The sequence below is a fragment of the Heterocephalus glaber genome, unplaced genomic scaffold (assembly GCF_053883595.1).
Source record: "Heterocephalus glaber isolate CG9 unplaced genomic scaffold, H.glaber_assembly_v1.0 deba00001481, whole genome shotgun sequence".
Classification (NCBI taxonomy): Eukaryota; Metazoa; Chordata; class Mammalia; order Rodentia; family Bathyergidae; genus Heterocephalus; species Heterocephalus glaber.
The window spans coordinates 15,128,651-15,148,869 of NW_028258317.1; the positions used below are offsets into that span (position 1 = coordinate 15,128,651).

The 20,219-nt window shown below is 34.1% G+C and overlaps 1 protein-coding gene and 1 pseudogene across 6 annotated transcripts in view; one reads left to right on the forward strand and one right to left on the reverse strand.

Moving 5' to 3' along the window:
• Zcchc7 (zinc finger CCHC-type containing 7) overlaps positions 1-20,219 on the reverse strand; it is a 251,610-nt gene that overhangs the window by 131,909 nt on the left and 99,482 nt on the right. The window lies entirely within an intron of this gene.
• On the forward strand, positions 10,420-11,216 carry LOC106008622 (coiled-coil domain-containing protein 152 pseudogene; annotated as a pseudogene).

Genomic DNA, 20,219 nt, shown 5'->3' on the forward strand with positions numbered 1-20,219 from the left:
AGTTCTGATAAGCACAACCATGCAATTAAAAACTAGACAAATCGATGGAAAAAACAAATAAAAGTCAATTCATTCAATCAACAAATATTTATGGAACACTGTTCTAGGCTCTAGAGATAAAGCAACAGGTTGGAAAATGATGAGGCCCTGGTGTCATGGTACTTACAAACTAATGAGGAGAGAAAAATACATGAGTAGAAAATTTAAATATATTTTCATTACTTTTAAAAAACAAAAAGAGAAAAAATTACTATCATCCTAACCATAGCTGATTTTTTTTCTTTCTTTCTTTCTTTCTTTTTTCAGACAGGGTCTTGCTACGCAGTTCTGGCTGGCCTCGAACTCATGGTGATCCTCCTGCCTCAGCATTAGCAGTGCTGGGATTACAGGCATGAGCCACCACACTCAGCTACCACTGTTAGTATTTAATGTGTTTTCTTTTTATGTATCCAATAAAAATAATGCCCCCCATTTTGCCCAACAAAACTGAAATCTTGCTGTATGTACTATTTTCCCCATTTGATACATTGTAAAGATTCTCTCATTTCAGTGTGTATTCTGCTGGAACTTGATTTTTAATTACTGTACATTTTATTGTTTAAATAAGCCTCAATTAACACTGCCCTATTGTTGACTATTTATCCATGTAATACTCAATTTAAATTCTCACTTTTTCATTTATTCAGTTTGGACTACCATGAAAGTGAATTTAAGTATGTAGAAACGATTTCCTCATCTGTTTTTAAAAATCAGTGTTACAGAGCTAGGTGTGGCTGTACAGACCTGTAATCTGAGCACTTGGGAAGCTGAGGAAGGAAGATGGCCATGAGTTTGAGGCCAGCCTGAGCTAAATAATAAGTTCAAGGCCAGCCCAAATAGTGAGATCCTGTCTCAAAAAAAAAAAAATCAGTGTTATAATTCATACAAAAAATTCACAATTCATAAATTTTGAAAATTCAAAGGTATGAGGTCCTGTAATATCCATCAGTTAAGATATAGACTTTCCTGACTCCAAGTTTCCTTTCATGCTTCTTCACAAGAATCTCTTCTTATACCCAGGGAACCACTGGTTTGTTTTTTGTCACTGGTTTTGTCTTTTACAAAATGTCAAAGGAACAGATTCATATAGTATATAGTCCACTGTGGCTGATTTCAATGACAGTATAAAGCTTCAGAGATTCTTCCAGGTATGGAATGTATGATCTGTTGCTTTGAATGGATATATCACCATTTGTTTATCAATCTTACTAGATAACAAGATATTCAGGTTATATTTATTATAAATATAGCTAGTAGAACATTTATTTTCTGACTTTTTTTTTCCCTTGGGTAAATAGCAGAGTAGAACTTTTATATCAAATAATAAGGTGTATATTTAATTTAAAAAATTTTTTCCAAACCAAATTCTTCCACACAGTGCTGTAAAATTTTTCATTTTGCCTAGCAGTGTATTTGAATTCATACTTAACATCCTCTATACATTTGGAATTGTCAATCTTTTCAATTATGGTCTATTTTAGAGGATGGTAGTGGTATCTCTCTGTGGTTTAAGTTTCATTTTCCTAATGGCTAATGATTTTGACTTTTTCCTAAGCTTATCTGCCATTTGTATACCTTCTTTGGTAAATAACTGTAAATCTTTTGCCCAGTTTTCCTTAGATTGCTCACCTTATTGGGTTTTTTTTTAGTACCAGGGATCGAACTCGGGACCTTCTGCTTGCAAGGCAGGCGGTAGAATCAATGAGCTAAATCCCCGGCCCCATGCTCACCTTATTACTAAGCTAAAAAATTTTAATGCACAATCTGGATCTAAATCCTTTGCAAATATTTTCTCAAGTCTATGATTTGCATTTTCAGTTTACTACAGTATGTTGTGAAAGAGTAAATGTATTGTTTGCTTCCAGTTTGTGCTTTTTCCATTTTATTTCTAAATATTCAATTAAAACAGGTTATGCACATTATCCTATTTTCTTTTAGACCTTTTATACATTTCTTACCTTTAAACACGTGATATGTTACAGGTTAACTGTTACATGTCATGTAATGATAAGAGACACGGTTCACCTTTGGCATATTGGCTATCCAATTAGTTAGCCACGGATGTATTGAAAATCCTGTTCTTTCCTAAATGAAATATTTGGCACCTTTATGTGAACCTATTTCTAGAGTCTTGTCTGTTCCATAATATCTATATATACAATACATATACACACTATATATGTACATATATACATACACATACATGTACTGTATATATGTACTATATATATCTATATATAAAAGTCTCTTTCAAACAACATCATACTGTCTTGATTATTGTATTCGAGGTCCTTTTGCATTTTCAAATACATTTTATCATCAATTTAGAAAATTCAACCTAATTAAGGAAAATAAAAGCCTGCTGAACTTTTAATTGGTATTGTATTGAATGTACAGAAAAATCTGGAAAGAACTAGCATTTTAAACTGAATGTTCTAGTGTATAAACACAATGTAGCTCTCCATTTATTTAGATCCACTAATTTTTCTCTGCATTGCCTTATAGTTTTCTGTGTAAATGTGTTTATATATTTTGTTAACAGTAACTGCTTTGTAGACCACATTTTTTGATACTATAGTAAATGCCATTTTAAAAACTGTAGTTCCAACTGTTTGCTGATAGCGTATACAGAAAAATAATTGGTTTTATATGTTAACCTGGTTTCCTATAAGATTTTGCTAAGCATATTTAGGAGTTCTAGCACCTTTTTTAGAGTCCCTATTATTTCTAAGTAGCTTATGTCAACTGTAATTAAAGTCTATCTTATATTGTTCTTTCCGTTCTGTGTGCCTTTTATTTCTTTTTCTTGTCTTGGCAGGACTGGTAGCATGACTTCCAGTACAATATGGAATAGAACTACTGAGAAGGAACAGCCTTGTCTTGTTTCCAATTGTAAAGTGAAAGCATTCAGTCTTTGGCTGTAGGTTTTAAAAAGAGGCCTTCTATTAAGTTAAGAAAGCACTTAACTCCTCATACTGCTAATTTGTTTCAGTTTTTGTTTTAATCTACCATGAATGGATGTTAGATTTTGTAAAATGTTTATTTGCACCTATTGAGACGACCACCTGTTTATTCTCTACTAGTCTGTTAAGACAGTAACATTGGTTACTTTTCACATATTAAACTAATCTTACATTCTGGGATAAAGTTCATCTGGCCATGACATACTAAGCTACTACATATATTACATATATACAAAATTACTACATATATAACATATATATTACAAAATATACTACATATTTTGTTAATGATTTTTGTGCCTATGTTAATGAAGAATACTGATCTGTAACTTTCTTGTAATGTCTGGCTTTTGTGTCATGGGAATATGTGACTTATAAAACAAGTTGAGAAGAACTTACTAGAATTGCTATTATTTCTTTTTAAAAATTTGGTATAATGTATCACTAGTGTTTTTTGGAACTGGAGGTTTTTCTGTAGGAAGGTTTTAATTACCAAGTCAACTTCAGGTTATCTATTTCTTCTTAACTCGTATTTGTGTCTCTCAAGGAATTTGCAATTTTATCTAGGTTGTTTACTGATTTAAAGTTGTTCATAACATTCCCTTATACTTTTAACATCTGTAAGAATGATGTGATGTCCCTCTTTCCTTACTGATAATGACTTCTTTCACATTCATATCTAATTAGTTTCACTAGATTTTTTTTTCTCACAATTTTCTTGACAAAACTTATAGGACAGAGAAAAGGCAGTGCAAAGAGGGAAATTTACAGCTTTAAATGCTTTGCAAGAGCTTCATGAATTCTTATACTTACACCTTTTTAGTTTTTCTGTAGCCTTGGATGATTCCCTCTCACAACATACATAGATCAGTACCCAACCACAAACACAAGAGGATCATTCTGCAGATCATAGTTTTCTTTGTGCATTTCCCTTCTCTCTAGCAAATTTATCCACGAATTCTAGACTTCTTGACCCCCCCTTCATACTCCAGACTATAACTCATCAATGTAGTATGACACCTTCAAGATTTGATAGATACCCTTTTCTTATACTACAGCCTTGGAACTCTTTAGGCAATACACTGAGAGCAGTAATACAATTTATTTCTTTCCCTTCCAAGATCAGTATCTTATTTTTATTATCCAATGTCTATAAACAGCTATTTCCTATGTGGAAACTGGTTTTCTAGTGACTTACTATAAATTCAGTCTCTGACTGAAAGTCAAGCACACATTACTTCTCTTTATTAAAAAACAGAACTAGAATCTAAATTTTATATACTCATGGTACAAGCATTAAATCTCTTAATCCTCTCACCCAAAGATAACTATCCATTTTTTTTTCAGATGAGCCAAGTAAAACATACTTTATTAGAGTCTTCATTCTGGAAACAGAATAATATTAAACTGCAGATAAAGCTAACCTCCTTCTGAGGTACTACAGTGGGAAAATACAAATCACTGATTTACTGTTTACACTAAACTTAGAATATATAATTTGGAAGGCCATTCTTTTTTTTTTTTGGTGCCGGGGATCGAACTCAGGTCCTTGCGCTTGCGCAGCAGGTGGTGAAACCACTGAGCTAAATCCCTGGCCTGTGGAAGGCCATTCTTGATAGAATCATAACACAAAAACCTTCTGATTTGTATTTTCACATCCGAAAATTTGAAATTATGCTTTCAATCAACAAAAGATTCAAATCTTAGTTATTTTCTTCCCTCTTTCCCTTTTTTTTTTTTTTTTTTTTTGGTACCACAGATCAAACTCACAACCTTGCGTTTGAGAGGCAAGCACAGTGCCACTGAGCTAAATCCCTGGCCCCTTCCTTCCCTTTTTTTTTTTTTTTTTTTTTGTTTAAATTATAGGTACATTTCAGGTATACAGTATGTTATACATTTATCACTGGGTGCTTGTACCTGTACATGATGTATCTTGGTTCTTATTTCTTCCCCATTCCCTGTGCTCCCTTCACCCGCTCCACGCTTCCCTATTTACAAAGACTTTGTTTCCATTTTTTCCTTTTCTCATAATTTTTCCTTTCCCCTTCCCTTCCCACATCCCCTACCCCTTTGGACCTTTGCTTCCTATTTCAAATTATCAACTGTTCGTTTTAATCATTTTAATCCTTATTTACACTTTCAGTTTCTCATACTAGAGAAACTTATTTCACTTAAGATTATGGCCTCAATATCCATCCATTCAGCTATAATGTCTCTAGTTTCTCGTTCTTTATGGCTGAGTAGTACTCTATTTTTAAAAAAGACCACATCTTCTTTATCCAGTATCCCATCTTTTAATAATATGAATGTTCAGTCCTTTTATCCATATGTAAATTTTTTAAAGTGAAAATTAGATTCATTCTGTTTTACTATTTGTATTTTTAATTTAATATGTAATAACAATATTCTATTAAATATTTAATTAATCATTTAATGATTAGAGAATTATACCACTCCAGAATATCCCTTATCAAGAAACAGGAATGTAATGTGATTTACAAGTATCTTCCACATTAAACTCTGTCCTGTAATAATCTTTTTCCTTCCTTTTTATTTTTTTAATTTTTTTTTTTTGGTCAGCATAAATTTCCTTTGTTTTTGCATTTACGGTAGGATTTTGTTTTGAGGTTTTCCTTATCAAGTGAGTATAAAGTTTTCAAGTCATTTAAGATGAAAATGGACATGTGGAAATTAACTTAAAATTAATTTCCTTCTGTAAAGTCTACCTCTTCATCTTCATCATCTTCTGCATGTTGATCCTTTCTTAATCGACAGGTAGATACCTGTCCTGCTCCAGATACACCCTTAGCTGACAGTGATCTCTGAAGAGGTGACTTTGAATTTGCTTTTACAATATCTAAACGAGATGGATAATCTAGTGGATACAGAGAATTTCGGAAAACCTCTAAATCCTCATTCATCAATCTTTTGTATATTTTGGTAGGCAGCAGTGTAGACCTCTAAAGCTTTGCCATGAAATAACATTTCGGTTGATAAATTCTGAAAATATATTCTTGATATCCTTTATTTTCTGCTTTTCGAAATTGTCAATAGTTTCCTCCAGATGACGAGTTGTTCGGGTAACATCTGTTGAAGCTCTATGTAATTCAGCTTCTGCCTGTGAAATTACATGTCGATCAGATGGGTTTCGTTGCTGGGTTCTTTCTGAGTTAACTGCTTAGCTTCTCTATTCCTTGCTGTTAACGCTGCTTTGAGATCATCCCGTTTCAGTTTTACAACTGCTCCATAAGCTTTCAAAGGTTCAACCACTTTGGCTTCAAGTCTTTCAACCTCTGCTTGTCAATAATCCTCAAGTTTGGCAAACTCATCAGCGAAATTTTTCAGGCCTTGCTTTAAATTTGGGGTCTCTGTAGAGGCATACATGTTAATTTCATTCACCAGGAGGTCTGCTTTGTCTCGCAGTCTGGCAGTTTTCCGCACATAAGCAGCAAAGATTTGGCACAGCTCCCCAAAATGCTTCTCCACATTTGTGACAGCATCTTGCAGTTGTCTGGTTTGAGCGTCGCAGCTTTCCAGGGTGCGCCTTAACATCTTGCCTTGCAAATGGCCAGGAGCCAGGGGCTGGAGCCCAATGCTCTTCCTTCCTTTTTAAAAGAATTTTTTTATCTCATTATCTCATTTTGTGTTCCAATGAACACAATAATCTTCAGAGCCCATAAATTCATTCCCTTCTCCATACCTTTCACACCCAAGGAAAATTCTTGACTTTCAATTAAAATTCTACTTAGCCAGGCATGGTGGTGCACACCTGTAATCCCAGCAGTTGGGAGGCTGAGGCAGAAGCAAGGCTGTGAGTTCAAGGCCAGCCTGGGCTACATAGTGAGTTCAAGACCAACCTACACTACAAAGTGAGACCCTGTCTCAAAAAACAAAAACAAAAAAACAAAAAATTCCACTTAGACTTCAGATACCAATTAAATTCACATTTCTTAAAATAATAATAATGATAATAAAACAAAAAGTGTAGCAGATTATTCCTGACACACTGACTTTCTCTGAACTACTAAACTTACTTTTAGATTCATATAATCTGACAATTTACCAGAGTATGTCCTAAAATGTCTAATAATCATTTTAGATATATTAATCTTTTTTTTCACCCCGTACGGAAAAAAAAAGGGGGACTGGATCGAACTCAGGACCTTGCGCTTGCAAGGCAGGTGCAGTGCCACTGAGCTAAGTCCCTGGCCTAGGATGTATTAATATTGCCTACCCAATTATCTAGGTGCTATAAAACAATGTGAACAGTATTTCCTTTTATATCATTTAGGATAAATAATAAGAATTTTAAGAGTGCTAGGGAATACAGACACTAAAAGGCCATAATTTCATGAAGACTGGTCCTCAATAATGCTTTAAAACAAAGGAATTAGCCAAGAATTAGTGTGCAGTCTGAGAAGAACTGCATACTGTACAAATTAAGCCATCTCTAGGAAGTAATTTTCAGTTGTAAGATTAGGGAGTATTTAGTCCAAGAATGGGCTTTTTTTGTAAAGTACTAGATAAATATTTTGAGCTTTGCTTGCCATAACAGTCTCCATCCTAACTGCTAGCTATTACACATAAGCAGTTACAGACAATATGTAAATAAATGAGCATGGTTTTGTTCCAATAAAGCAACACTCCCCCCACCTTGCCCCATACTAGGAATTGCACCTAGGGCTTTCACACTGAACTACCTACCGAGCCCTTTATTAATTTTTCATTTTGATTAGTTTTTCTTCCCCAGTACCAGGAATTGAACTCAGGACCTTGTGCTTGCCAGGCAGGTGTGGTGCCACTGAGCTACATCCCCGGCCCTAATTTTTTGAGACAGAGCCTCCATAAGTTAACCTGGGCTGGGCTCCAACTTGTGATCCTCCTGCTTCAGCCTCTCACCTACTTCAACCTCCCAGAGTACTGGGATTATAGATATCTGCCACCAATAAAGCATTCTTTGCACAAACAGGTGCTAAGATAGATGGCCTGTGAGCCATAGTCTGCCAGTGTTGACCCAGTCTAGAAATGGCTTAGAAACTTGGGTTTTTTTGCTTTTGTTTTTAAAGAAGTGTCATTTTATCACTCAAACCTTACAGAGAGGCCTTATCAAGGAAAAGGGGGAAAAAAAACCTGTAGAGGATAGAGAAGAAACCTATACCTTCCTCCAGCTATACTCACTTTTTCTTTCCTTAAGCTCTGTAGAATACAACTTAAATGCATTTAAACCCTTAATTTTTACAGGTTAAAAAAAAAAACACATAGGGGAAAGTTATATACCATCACAGAGAAAACTAAATATGGTGTCAAAATTTAAATTTAGGTCTTCACTACAGATTGTGTGCTCTATCCATTTAGCCACAATCATTAAATTAACTTGGTGAGTCAGTCAGGAATAAAGCAGGAAAGTAAAGCACTGTTGGACAATTCCAAAAAGGTCTTATTACTAATTGTGATTGGATTTGAAGCTTTAAATCCACAACAATATTTCTTTTGTCATAGTAAGAATCTTCATACTTAGTTCCATCCATTCCTTGTCACAAACTCAATCAAAACTGCAGAGTTGTGAAGGAGGTACAAGAGTAACTACCTTGTGAACCTTGCCATGAAACCATTAGCAAATTAATGGCCTTAAATTTGTTTTCTTCATGATTTTTATAGGTTATTGCTAAAGTGTAATATCAGAATTGGTCAGAACTGGAAAAGCGTTTAGTCTAAAGGATCAATCATTTGCTTTTCAAACAGAATTTTGAAGCTGAGATTACAAACTGGCATATGCTTATAATCCCAGCACTCTGGAGGCTGAGGCAAGAGGATCAGGATTGTGGTGGGTTTGAGGCCAGCCTGGGTTACATAGTGAGTCCAAATTGAGCCTGAACCACATAGTGAGACTCTCCCTCAAAAAACAAATGAACAAACAAACAAACCAAAAAGCCAAATCAAAACTAAAACAATTCAGAATTTTGAAAGCACATATCCAAGTAATAACTACTGAGAGGCCGTAAGGAAAGATTTTCCACACAGAATATAAATTCAAGCTCATTATCACTGGAAAAGAAAACTGCACATTTAAAAAAATGCTATTTTTTCATATCCATGTTAAGTTTACTTTTGACACTAAAGGATAAACCTGATAATTTCTGACATTTCCTTTGATATTATGTAAATATCTTTAAAATAAATTTATCTTTACTAAATAAGAACATGTAGGGATACTGTTGGAAATTTAAAATAAATAGCAAAATTTGACAGCCATGAAACAAGTACATGGACACAATCTTATAAGTGCTCTGCAATATTTCAGTGTATATTACCTGACAGTAATTATAAAGTTATTATTTTTCACCTTAAAGACAATAACCAGGTACAGAACATGCATTACATATATTTTATAAATTATAGTACTATAAAGTTCCATGACTTATTAAAGATTGTTTGAATTCCTAACATTTTTATAACTTTTTAAAAGTTTGAGGTAAATAAAAAAATTCTCCCCAAATCACTGGGAAATAACACATAAGCTTATAGCACACATTGCCTGCCACATTTGAAAGTGGATTTAGTGAATATAAATGAGGAATTATTGAAATTTCTCTCACATGCACAAAATATACTTTTTACTATTGCAATTATTCTTATCAGGAATTATAAATAAGAACATTACATAAGCAAATTATTCTGATATTAAGAAAAATATTATTTTTGTTTCCACGTGAGGATTAACTGACTTTCTGTAAGATATAACCTTCAGAATTCTTACCAATTTCTTGCCTTAAGTCATTATAAGATGGATACACCTTTAGCAAATAAAGAATAAATGAAGTCTGGTAGAGGATATTGTTGGAAACCTAAAATAAATAATAATAAATTAAGTACTAGTAATTAAGAACAGTGAGATAAGGGCTGGGTATATAGTTCAGTAGTAAAGCACCTCCCCAGCGCGCATAAAGCCCTGGGTTCAATCCCCAGCACTGAAAGAAAGCAAAGCAAAGCTTTTGGGTTTTTTTGTTTTTTAAAGAAAATCAATAAGCCAGATGATTTGACATAAAGTACATTTCATGCTTTCCTTCAATTTTTAGTAAATATGACTGATTTCAGATTCATTAATTTAAAATTATTTTATTAGAAGTCACTCCTAACTCCATAGTCAAAACTATTTAACCAAGTACATTTTAAAAACAAAGAGGCTTTCATTTCACATCAAAATGACGCTGGGGACAATCAGTGCACTGCTCTCCTTATGAGATAAAACAGGCTATTTAAAGCAAATAAAACTGCAAAGGGGAAAAGTAACGTCTCATAATAATATAATACAATTTCTATCTGATGCAGAAACACTTTTCCAATGTATGGTGGTCAAAAGAATTTTTCTGTGGCACAGAAATATGATCAATATAAAGGCAGGCCGAACTAAGGCGGGGAGACGTTGAGGAAACAGGAACAACAGCAATTCAAGCATGGATCAAAGTAGCGAAGGATGTACAAAAAAAATTAGCAGTGTGAATATTGACAAATCTATTAAGGATTTTTCACAGAAAAGAAAATGATAGAAACCAGTGGAAAGAATAACATACTGGAAATTCAGTTGGAAAAGAGCACCTCTTTATTAAAAGTAATGCAAACAATGGAAGCCTCAATTAAAAAAGAATGCGCTGCTCTTCATGGTATGATAAAAGGGCTACAAGAGACCAATGAATATCAACACAATTTGAGGGGTAAAAGTGAACAACTAAAAAGAAATGCTGATATGACAAGGGAAAAGCTGAAATCTCACAAACAGGACTATAAGAATAATATTGCCAAACTTGTACATGAAATGAAAATCAAAGAGAAAGAACATAAAATAGAAATAAGCAAACTTTATCAAGATATGCAGAAAAAAGTTGAATTAAATGAAGAAAAGCACAAAGATCTAATAAAGAAAAAGGAGATGGAAATCTCAGAGTTAAATGCAAAGTTAATAACTCAAGAAAAAAAAAGCAAAATGAAATAATCAAACTACAGCTGGAGTTTGATGCCAAACTAGCAAGAGTTCAGACTAAGTCAAAACTATATCCAGATGCTACTATTTCCCCACAGAGTATCTACAGAAGGAAGCTTCAACATCTTCAAAAAGAAAACAACAAAGAGACTGCAGTTCTTCGTAATACCATTCACAATTTGGAGCAGCGCCTTTCTATTGGCAAAGATTCTCACCTTAAACGTAGACGATTTTGAGTATAACAGTGAATTCATTAATTACTATTTACTTTCTTTAAAAGCAACTGAAAAGTTTGCTTCCAGTTTCAACATAAGTATACTGCCTAAATAGACTAAATAATGAGAAAGCTTTAAACATTAATAAATAAATAAATAAAAAATAAAGGCAGACTACGTACTATCCACAAATAAGAATGAAAATTACAGGGCCCAGGATTTAGCTCAGTGACACTATTCATGCCTCACAAGTGCAAGGTCCTGAGTTTGATCCCCAGTACCCCTCCCCAAAAAGAACGAAAATTACAGAAAATGTTATATGACCTCATTGGTAAACAAATAATAAGTATATTACCAGAGGAAAAGATAGGAGGAGTTTAGATTTCAAGGACAATTTAAAACGTCTATGATCAAGTAGTATCATCTGAGTCACTACTTTGTTATTTGTGTGGGAGTGTAGCAAAGAATTACTGCTAATCCCTTAACTGTGAATAATGATTTATTTAACAATTCCTACATAAATTCTAACTGTGATCACAGCTACACGATCACAACCTCATAGGCCAAGGTTTTCCTCTTAGGTAACAAAATTAAAATGTTTAAAAATATACATATATACACTTGTAATTAAATCAGATAACAAATTGATTTATATGTATTCAGACAGACACTGAGCATCTAGTTCAAGTGTGGTCCTTCCACTTAGTTATCAATTAGAGTGGCAACAAAATTTCAAAATACTTTTTCAAATAGTTGAGTTTCATTCAGAGAAATAAACAAGATATAAGAATGAGGTTAAGTGCATCTTTTGTCAGTAAGGTATGTTGCTCCCTCTGGCCTCATAAACAAGCTGCTCCTTTTTGAATACAGCAGACCTTCAATTTAAATTTATGGAAAAACTAAAGGAGAGCCTGCACTCACAATTTTAATAACCTATTAAGTTGCGACTTCAGATTCATTTTATAACCATGCTCCTCAGGGAGCTATGCTATCTGGATAAAGATAAAAATTTTTTTCCTTTAAAGATAAATAGCATCATTAATCTGCAACATTTCTTTTCTATTATCTTTCGAAATGAGGAGTTATTTTGTTCTGATCTTGAGGTAATTAGCCTTCATTCACTAGCCTGAAAAATGTCTGTGTTCTGAAAATTAAAAATGTGTCATTAAGTGGAATTTACCATAATGTCATTTATCTTTATATAGTTCATCAGTGACAGCAATGGGCCTGGGAATCCATCAGCTTTTACCAAGGAAGCATTAAAACAAATTGAAAAACAGAATAATCCCAGGCACTCTTTAACACAGTCAAAGCCATTTGGGTAATTAAATAGTGGTATTTAAAGTTTTAATTTAGATTTTCCCCTCTGTTCATCAGTAGTCAAATGAGATGTTCATATTCATAACTGTTTGTAATAAAAGGTTTCATAAAGCAAGCAGACTATCAATGTTATTAAAATTTAATATAACAGAGCTTTAATCTACAAAATAGTTTTTATTTTCCTGAACTCTAATTTCTAAGATTACAGTAGAAATATTCTTCATCCAGCTGCCTAGGTTGTGATTTTAGCTTCACAAAGAGTAATAATTCAACCCTCAAATAACTACCAAAAAATATGTTTTGAAATTCAACTTCACTACTGCTAATGTGGGTAAAGAATAGTATCTTCTACACCTTCAATTTGTTTTCACTAACTACACTGCTCCAACAATTATTGTGCGGAATAATCAGACATAATTATGAAAAAATATCCTCTGAAATAACATGAAGTTAAAATAAGAATTCTGTGGTAGAAGAGCACAAAGATAACTAATTCTATTCATATATTTATCAGAGAAATGCCACATGACTTAGAAGCAGAGATCAAAAATTATATTCTCTTAGTGAAGATAATACCCTGAATATTCTAAAAGATACAATAAAATCAGTTAAAAAGGCTACATATAGTGTCACAAAGAAGTTTCAAAGGTATATAGCAGCTTCAAATTGCACAGCTCATTCATCATAAAAAAAACTAACTAGTTCCCTTTCTATACATCTTTGAAAATGTTTTAACATATGAATAATCCAACATAAAGGTTAATTTAATGCAGCATTGCTAACTACTAGATAATTCATATTTTACTCTTAAATAGTATACTCAAATATGATAATAGGTGCTACAATATGATTTTATGTTAAACTTCTGGATAATTTAAGAGCTTTGCCACTTTGAGGTTTCAAATATTTTTGGGGAGGTAAAATTGAGAATCAACGGTTCTTTATAAAATATGGTAGAAAATAATTTTTGTAGCCAATGAACCCACCCCACAACACACACACACAGGGCGGGGGTAGGGGGTGGGGTTTGAGCAAATCTAATACCAAATACTAGTTAAGGACCTAAAAACTTCCAAGTGAAAATGTTTTTTATCTCCCACTTGGCTTTTCAATGCTGCTGATCTACTCTGCACTGATTTGGGGAAATAAAAATCTGAAGATAGCATTCTTAAAAGAATGTATGAGGGAGGGGCTGAGGACTTAGCTCAGTGGTTCCAGTGCCTGCCTTGCAAGCACAAGGTTCCGAGTTCGATCCCCGGTACCAAAAAAACCAAAAAAAACAAAGAATGTACAAGATAATAAGTCAGAACATTTCAGCACTGAAAAAGTTTAAGGACCACCCAGTTCATAGTAGAGAAAGGAAAGAAGATCCCAAGAGGTGAAAATGTGGCATATATGTACAACTAGTCAACAATAGCATAGGTAGGACCTCAGAATCCATATACCCAGCATACTATGTGCTTTGTAGATTAATGAATCTAATATTTACTCAGTATCTAGAGGTATCCAATCATCAGATAAACAAATATTTTCAACAATAAAATGTACATTCTGAATCTGACAGCTTGTTAGAAGTTTTCAGATAGTACTAGGACCCTTTTATCAACAAAGCAATTAAAGAGTTGTTTTGCCTTGAATGATCTGCTTTTAAAATATTGATATTTCTTAAAATAATATAGTTACCTAGATAATTTCTAAGCATTTCTTTCTATCCCATTTTTTTTGCTAAAATTTGTTATTTTAGTTAAAACAGTTGCCTACTTCCTTTAAACAATCACACTGGTCAAGTCAGGTTGAGCAGTAATGACATTTATTTTCAAAACTGCACGAAGACAGGGTCTTTTGTGGTATAATTAAAGTAACCACACAGTTTTAAATTAAATATTAGTCAAGTACAAGTTCCAAAAAAGTTCAAGCTCAAATAAACAATTCTGATTATCCTCATTATTCCCCGTTGGCACTAAACATTACTAATTTAATTGCAAGAAAAAAATTGAGCACAAAAGTATGTATGTGCCGGATATGGTGGTATAAACCTGTAATTTCAGCTACTTGGGAAGCTGAAACAAGAGGATAGTAAATTTAAGGCTAGTCTTAGCAACTTAGCAGGAACCTGTCTTAAAATTTAAAAAAAAAAAATTTTTTTTTAAAGTTGGGGATGTAGTTCAGCATTCTCTGGGTTCAATCCCCAGTATTACACACACATACAAAAACAGTATTAATGTACTTGTAATATTCTTTAAAGTTGTTTAAAAAATTGAAACTGAATAAGTATCTAATAGCATAATTCAATAAACTAAAAGCATCTCTACATATTCCATAAAATATCACATACTTTTTTTGTTTGAGATAGGGTCTCACTATGTAATGCAGGCTGGCCTTGGATTCACTATGTAGTCCAGGCTGGCCTTGAACTCACAAAAGTGCTGGGATTACAGATGTCCCCTACCACAGCTGGCTCATATAGCTATTTTAAAAAGAAAAGCCAAGCTCTGTATTAGTCAAGGAATGTCATATGTAAAAGTGAAAAACAATATGCACCAGACAAGTATGTAAAAATAATAACTCAGAACTATTCTGTCAATTTCAATGTTCTTTATATAAGCATGGAGAAAGGTACAGAAAGATACAGACGATATGAACATCAGTATGCTTGTTAGCATAAAGGTACAAAAGCTGTCAACACCGTGTTTAGGGTACAAGGAAGCAGTGAAGGGAGTAATAACATTTTTCAAAACTAGGCCTTAAAAAGAAGTAATACTTCCAATTAGGTGAGCAATCTTCTCTAATAGAGGGGGACCGTGAAGTAAGACTGAGGTGCATTAAGCTGACAGCAGGTAGAGTTCACTGGTGGCAGGAATATTTACTAAAATCTTCTAATTTATATTTCATCCCAGTGATGCAGAAGTCAGTACACACACACACACTATTTCACAATTACAGCTTTCTTTTAAGAAAAATCATTTTTAAAAAGATGTCCTTTGCTAAATGTTTAAAAAAACTGTCTAAATTAGGATAATGGCTAACTCTGTATGCCTGTACAAAAGGAGGATAATAATATTTCTAAGCAAAATAAATATATTTTAGGAAGGGCAGAAAAGTGATATTTCTCTTTGGCTCAGATTTTCTCAATATTGGTACCATAACCACTTAAGGGACTGAAACTGTTGTAGGGTGCTATCATACACACTATAGAGATGTTTACCAGCACTCCTGACCTCTAAAAATTGCCTAGCAATATTTATATATTAACATTCTAATGTGGAAAATATTAAATATGAAATACTATCACATCATTAACATTCTACTTCCAAGACAGGAAAACTGAAACTTAAAAAGTATGTGAAAAAAGAAAACTATTGTTATGAAATAAACTTCGGACTTACTATGTAAATCTAAAGAAAGTATTTCTATTGTGAATTAAAGTACTTTCAGAGAACTCAGTATTTTATGACTAAGATGAAAAGAAAATAGTATGCATTCTTAAAGGAATAAACTGTGTAATAATTATAAGACATATCAAGTAATTGCTATGAAAATTAATTCCTGCCAGGAGTGCTGGCACATGCCTGTAAACCCCAGTAATCAGGAAGCTGAGGCAGGAGGATCACCCAGGCCAGCCTGGGCTACACAGTGAGTTCAAGGCTAGCCTAAACTACAAAGTGAGACCCTGTCTCAAAAAACAAACTGAAAAAAGAATTCCCAAGGCACCATTTTGTCAAGAAGCTAATGAGGAAAAAGAAGTATTGGGATAAATAAAACTCTTCTGTAAAATTTAGAATTAAAAAATGTCCTCTATCTTTGCTTCACATACAGTTAGAAGGTATAATTAAAATATACAGTGAATGTTTAACTTTTTAAAAATTATTATAGTAAAAGACATACTACCATGAATCTCCCTCAAAGTAATCCCCCTTGCTTTGAACATTCTTAAGCCCATCTTTCTTGCCACTTTCTGAAATAGTTCTAGAAGTCCTCTTTCTAAGTATCTTTACGAGGTATGATCACAAATATGGTGAATACTGTTACTGAGTGCCATCCAAATGGAAGGCAGACTTGTATGTATCCTCATTTATCTTATTCACTGGGATGATACCCTGCAACTTCTGTACCTTCCCCAAAATCAAAATGACTGAGAAAAGTAAATGTTTTCAATTGATTTAGGACATACAGGCAGCCGCAACAGCACAACTAAAGATACTCACAAAAGAGGACTTCCAGAACTGCTTCAGAAAGTGGCAAGAATCATGGTAAGGGGATGGTGGAAGGGAAAGGGGAAAGGGAAGAAGGGAAAGAAAAAAATTATGAGAAAAAAAAATGGAATCAAACTCTGTGTAGATAGGGAAGGGTGGAGGGGGTGAAGGGTGCACAGGTAATGGGAGAAAAAATGAAAACTAAGATGCATCATGTTCTGGTACAAACAACCAATGATAAATGTAAATGTATTTTATACCTAAAATGTACCAATGAATATATATATTTTTTTTTTAAAAAAAGAATGATGGTAAGTGTTCATAGTGAGGAGGAGTATTCTGAAGGGCACTAATGGCAATGCATCTTTTACTGTAATTAAAACTTTTGTTGTTTTTTTTTGAGACAGGGTCTCGCTATGTAGTTCAGACTGGGCTTGAACTTACTATGTAGCCTAGGCTGGCCTCAAACTCACAGTAATCCTCCTGCCTCAACCTCCTGAGTACTGGGATTACAGGCGTGTGCCACCACGCCTGGCTTGTAATAATGTTTTTAAAGCTTTAAATATTTGCCATATTGTTTAATCACACCTTATACATTATTAAAACACTATAGGTTAAACAATTTTTTATATATGCTGAATCATACTCTCCTGCTAAACCTAATCAACATTTTAGAAGCACACAGTCACTGAAAAATTTTGTTTCAAATTCAAGACTTAATATTTCTAACAATAGAACTATTTCTTTGTCTTGTATATATACAAGGAACTTAACAAAATACATATTAAACCCTAAAGATTTTGGTCATGTACAATAAGGTAATTCCCAAGTTTACTAAAAGTTCTTTAGAAATAAAACGTTTAAAGCTATCACACCATTCCAAATAATCAGCAAAATTCACTATATCACTGACCAATTAGACATCAGCATTCTCCTTCAGAACGGAAACAGAGAAAAAGCCAGAAGAAAATGTAAGGTGTGAGTAGGTGGGGATGAAAGAGAAAGAGACAAACTAAGGGATCTATCTGAAGAAACAAGAGAGACAAGCCCTAGTTATTTGATCCTTTTTTCTAGAAGGGAATCCTCAAGAGCCTATAAAAAACTGAAAATCAGTGGACTAGAATAGAGGGAGCCAAGATAGAACATTTTAAAAGGTAAGTTGGGTGTATATAATGAATTGACTTAAATGTCAGCTATAGAGTTATATTTAATAGATATTAGGAAAACACTGAGGTGTCAAAACAGAGGAAGAAGACCAATGATGTGATGTACAGAACAAATGTACTAAATACACCTTGTCATTAAGACACCAGCCTTCCTAATTCTTAGTATTTTCTATATTTTCTCACTTACACGAAAAAGATCTATGATATCAGACTAGCATGGACAGTATGTGGGGGAAATATAGTTTAGAGAAAGGACACATTTTAATAGCATAAATACTAAATGTTCATGGATAACTTGATAAAGTACAGTCTCTCACATGAGTCTCCTGAAGGCCCACAGCTGCAAATGCAGATTTGTAGGTGTTATTCTCATGTGAAGTGGCAATGAGTAGTCACACCAACTGTCAGTTTCACAAGTACTCTCTCAGCATTAAGGGATAAAGTGCACGTATGCAACACCCTTCCTGACAAAAATGAAACCAGGGAGATGAGAGCCAGCCACCAGAGGGAATACAATCAAGTTGGCAGGAAAGGACTGGAAAATGGCCATAACACTAATCCAGAAAGCCAGGAAATGGTAAAACCTAGAACTTGATCACTCTAAGCCTCCCCTCAAAAACCTGTTAATCATACAGCATGGAGTAACATGGGCAAAAAGAGAGAAACATGTTGTCCATGGTGGGTTTTTAAAAAGGAAAATCAGGGCCGGGGATTTAGCTCAGTGGTTTCGCCACCTGCTGCGCAAGCGCAAGGACCCGAGTTTGATCCCTGGTACAAAAAAAAAGAAAAAATGAAAAAGAAAAAGAAAAATCAATAATCTAGACAGCTTCTGACTCCATGTATTACTATCTGCTGACGTGATCAGACCACTAAATAATCCTTAGCACCAACATGTCCACTCCAGTACCACTTGTTTAGAAGACATTCCTATCTAACCACTCTCTACACATCTTCAGAATCTTGATGCTGTTATATGCCCAATGATTTCCCTTATTGGCACAACTTTTTTTGTTGTTGTATTTTGAGACAGGATTTTACCATGTAGTTCAGACTAGCCTTGGACTATGTAGCCCAGGCTGGCCTTGAACCCACCATGATCTTCCTGCCTCAACCTCCTAAGTGCTGGGATTACAGGCGTGTGCCACCACATATGGCTTACTAACACAACTATTTCTTGTCCTTTCTCATGCATTTATTCAGTCATATATTCAAAAAGTATTTACTGAGTATCTAGTCAAACTAAGCCACAGGGATACAGCAATTAGCATGTTCCTGCCAGCTTGAACCACGGGTGGTACATGCATGACTGTCCCATGTTGCCCAATAGGACAGTCATGCATGTACCACTGATGATTCAGAGCCACCCACCACTGAGATGTACAAATTATGGCCCCATCATGAATGTGTTAAATAAAAAGCTTTATGCATTAGTAAATAAGAGTGAAATCATTAAATAGATAAATACACACATACATATTTATACACATGCATATAAAATCTATAGTGGTGATAAGTTCTATGAAAAAAAATAGGGAAAGGGAGATAGTGATAAAAGGGTTAGGAAACGTTATTTTATATAGGACAGCAAGAACTGGAAGAACTTGTAGCCAAAACTTAGTACTTATAGATGAGCTTCATAAAACCAGAGATGTAAGGAATCAGATCATGCATAGCTTTTTATGTCATGGGAAGGAAAATTAACATTATTCTAAATGAAGAAGAGAGCCATTGAAAAGTTTTGGGCAAAGGAATGACATCATCTGACTTACATGTCTTAAATGCTAGGTACAAAAAGGCAGAACGACAACCTAGAAGACTACCATAATAGTTCAGACTATGATAACAGTGGATTGGAATAAGGCAGTGGCACTGTAAATGAATAAGAAATAATCAGATTCTGATTCTAGTATATTTCACAGGTTTACACTGACAGGATTTGTATGGGATGCAGGCTATCAGCACTAGTAAGAACTTCAAAATGACTAAGGGTATTGCTGGCCCATACCCAGTAATCAGTACTATCTATTACACATTCACTTTTCTTCCATTTATTAAACTGTCTCCCTCTCCATTCCTACTTCTATTCCTGCTCTTACCCTTCTTTTTTAACCAAGTAGCCAAGAAGGGCTGGAAGTTAAGAAAGGGCTGGTAAACAAACCTAGAAGACTATGTTTAAGAAGCTAAATCAGAAAATACACTGAAGAAACCAGGAGCACCAAATCATTCATTTAAAAATTAATAGAGGGGCGGGGATTTAGCTCAGTGGTTCTGCTGCCTGACTCGCAAGCTCAAGAACTCGAGTTTGATCCTTTGTAGCAAAAAAAAAAAAAAAAAGTTAAAAAGAA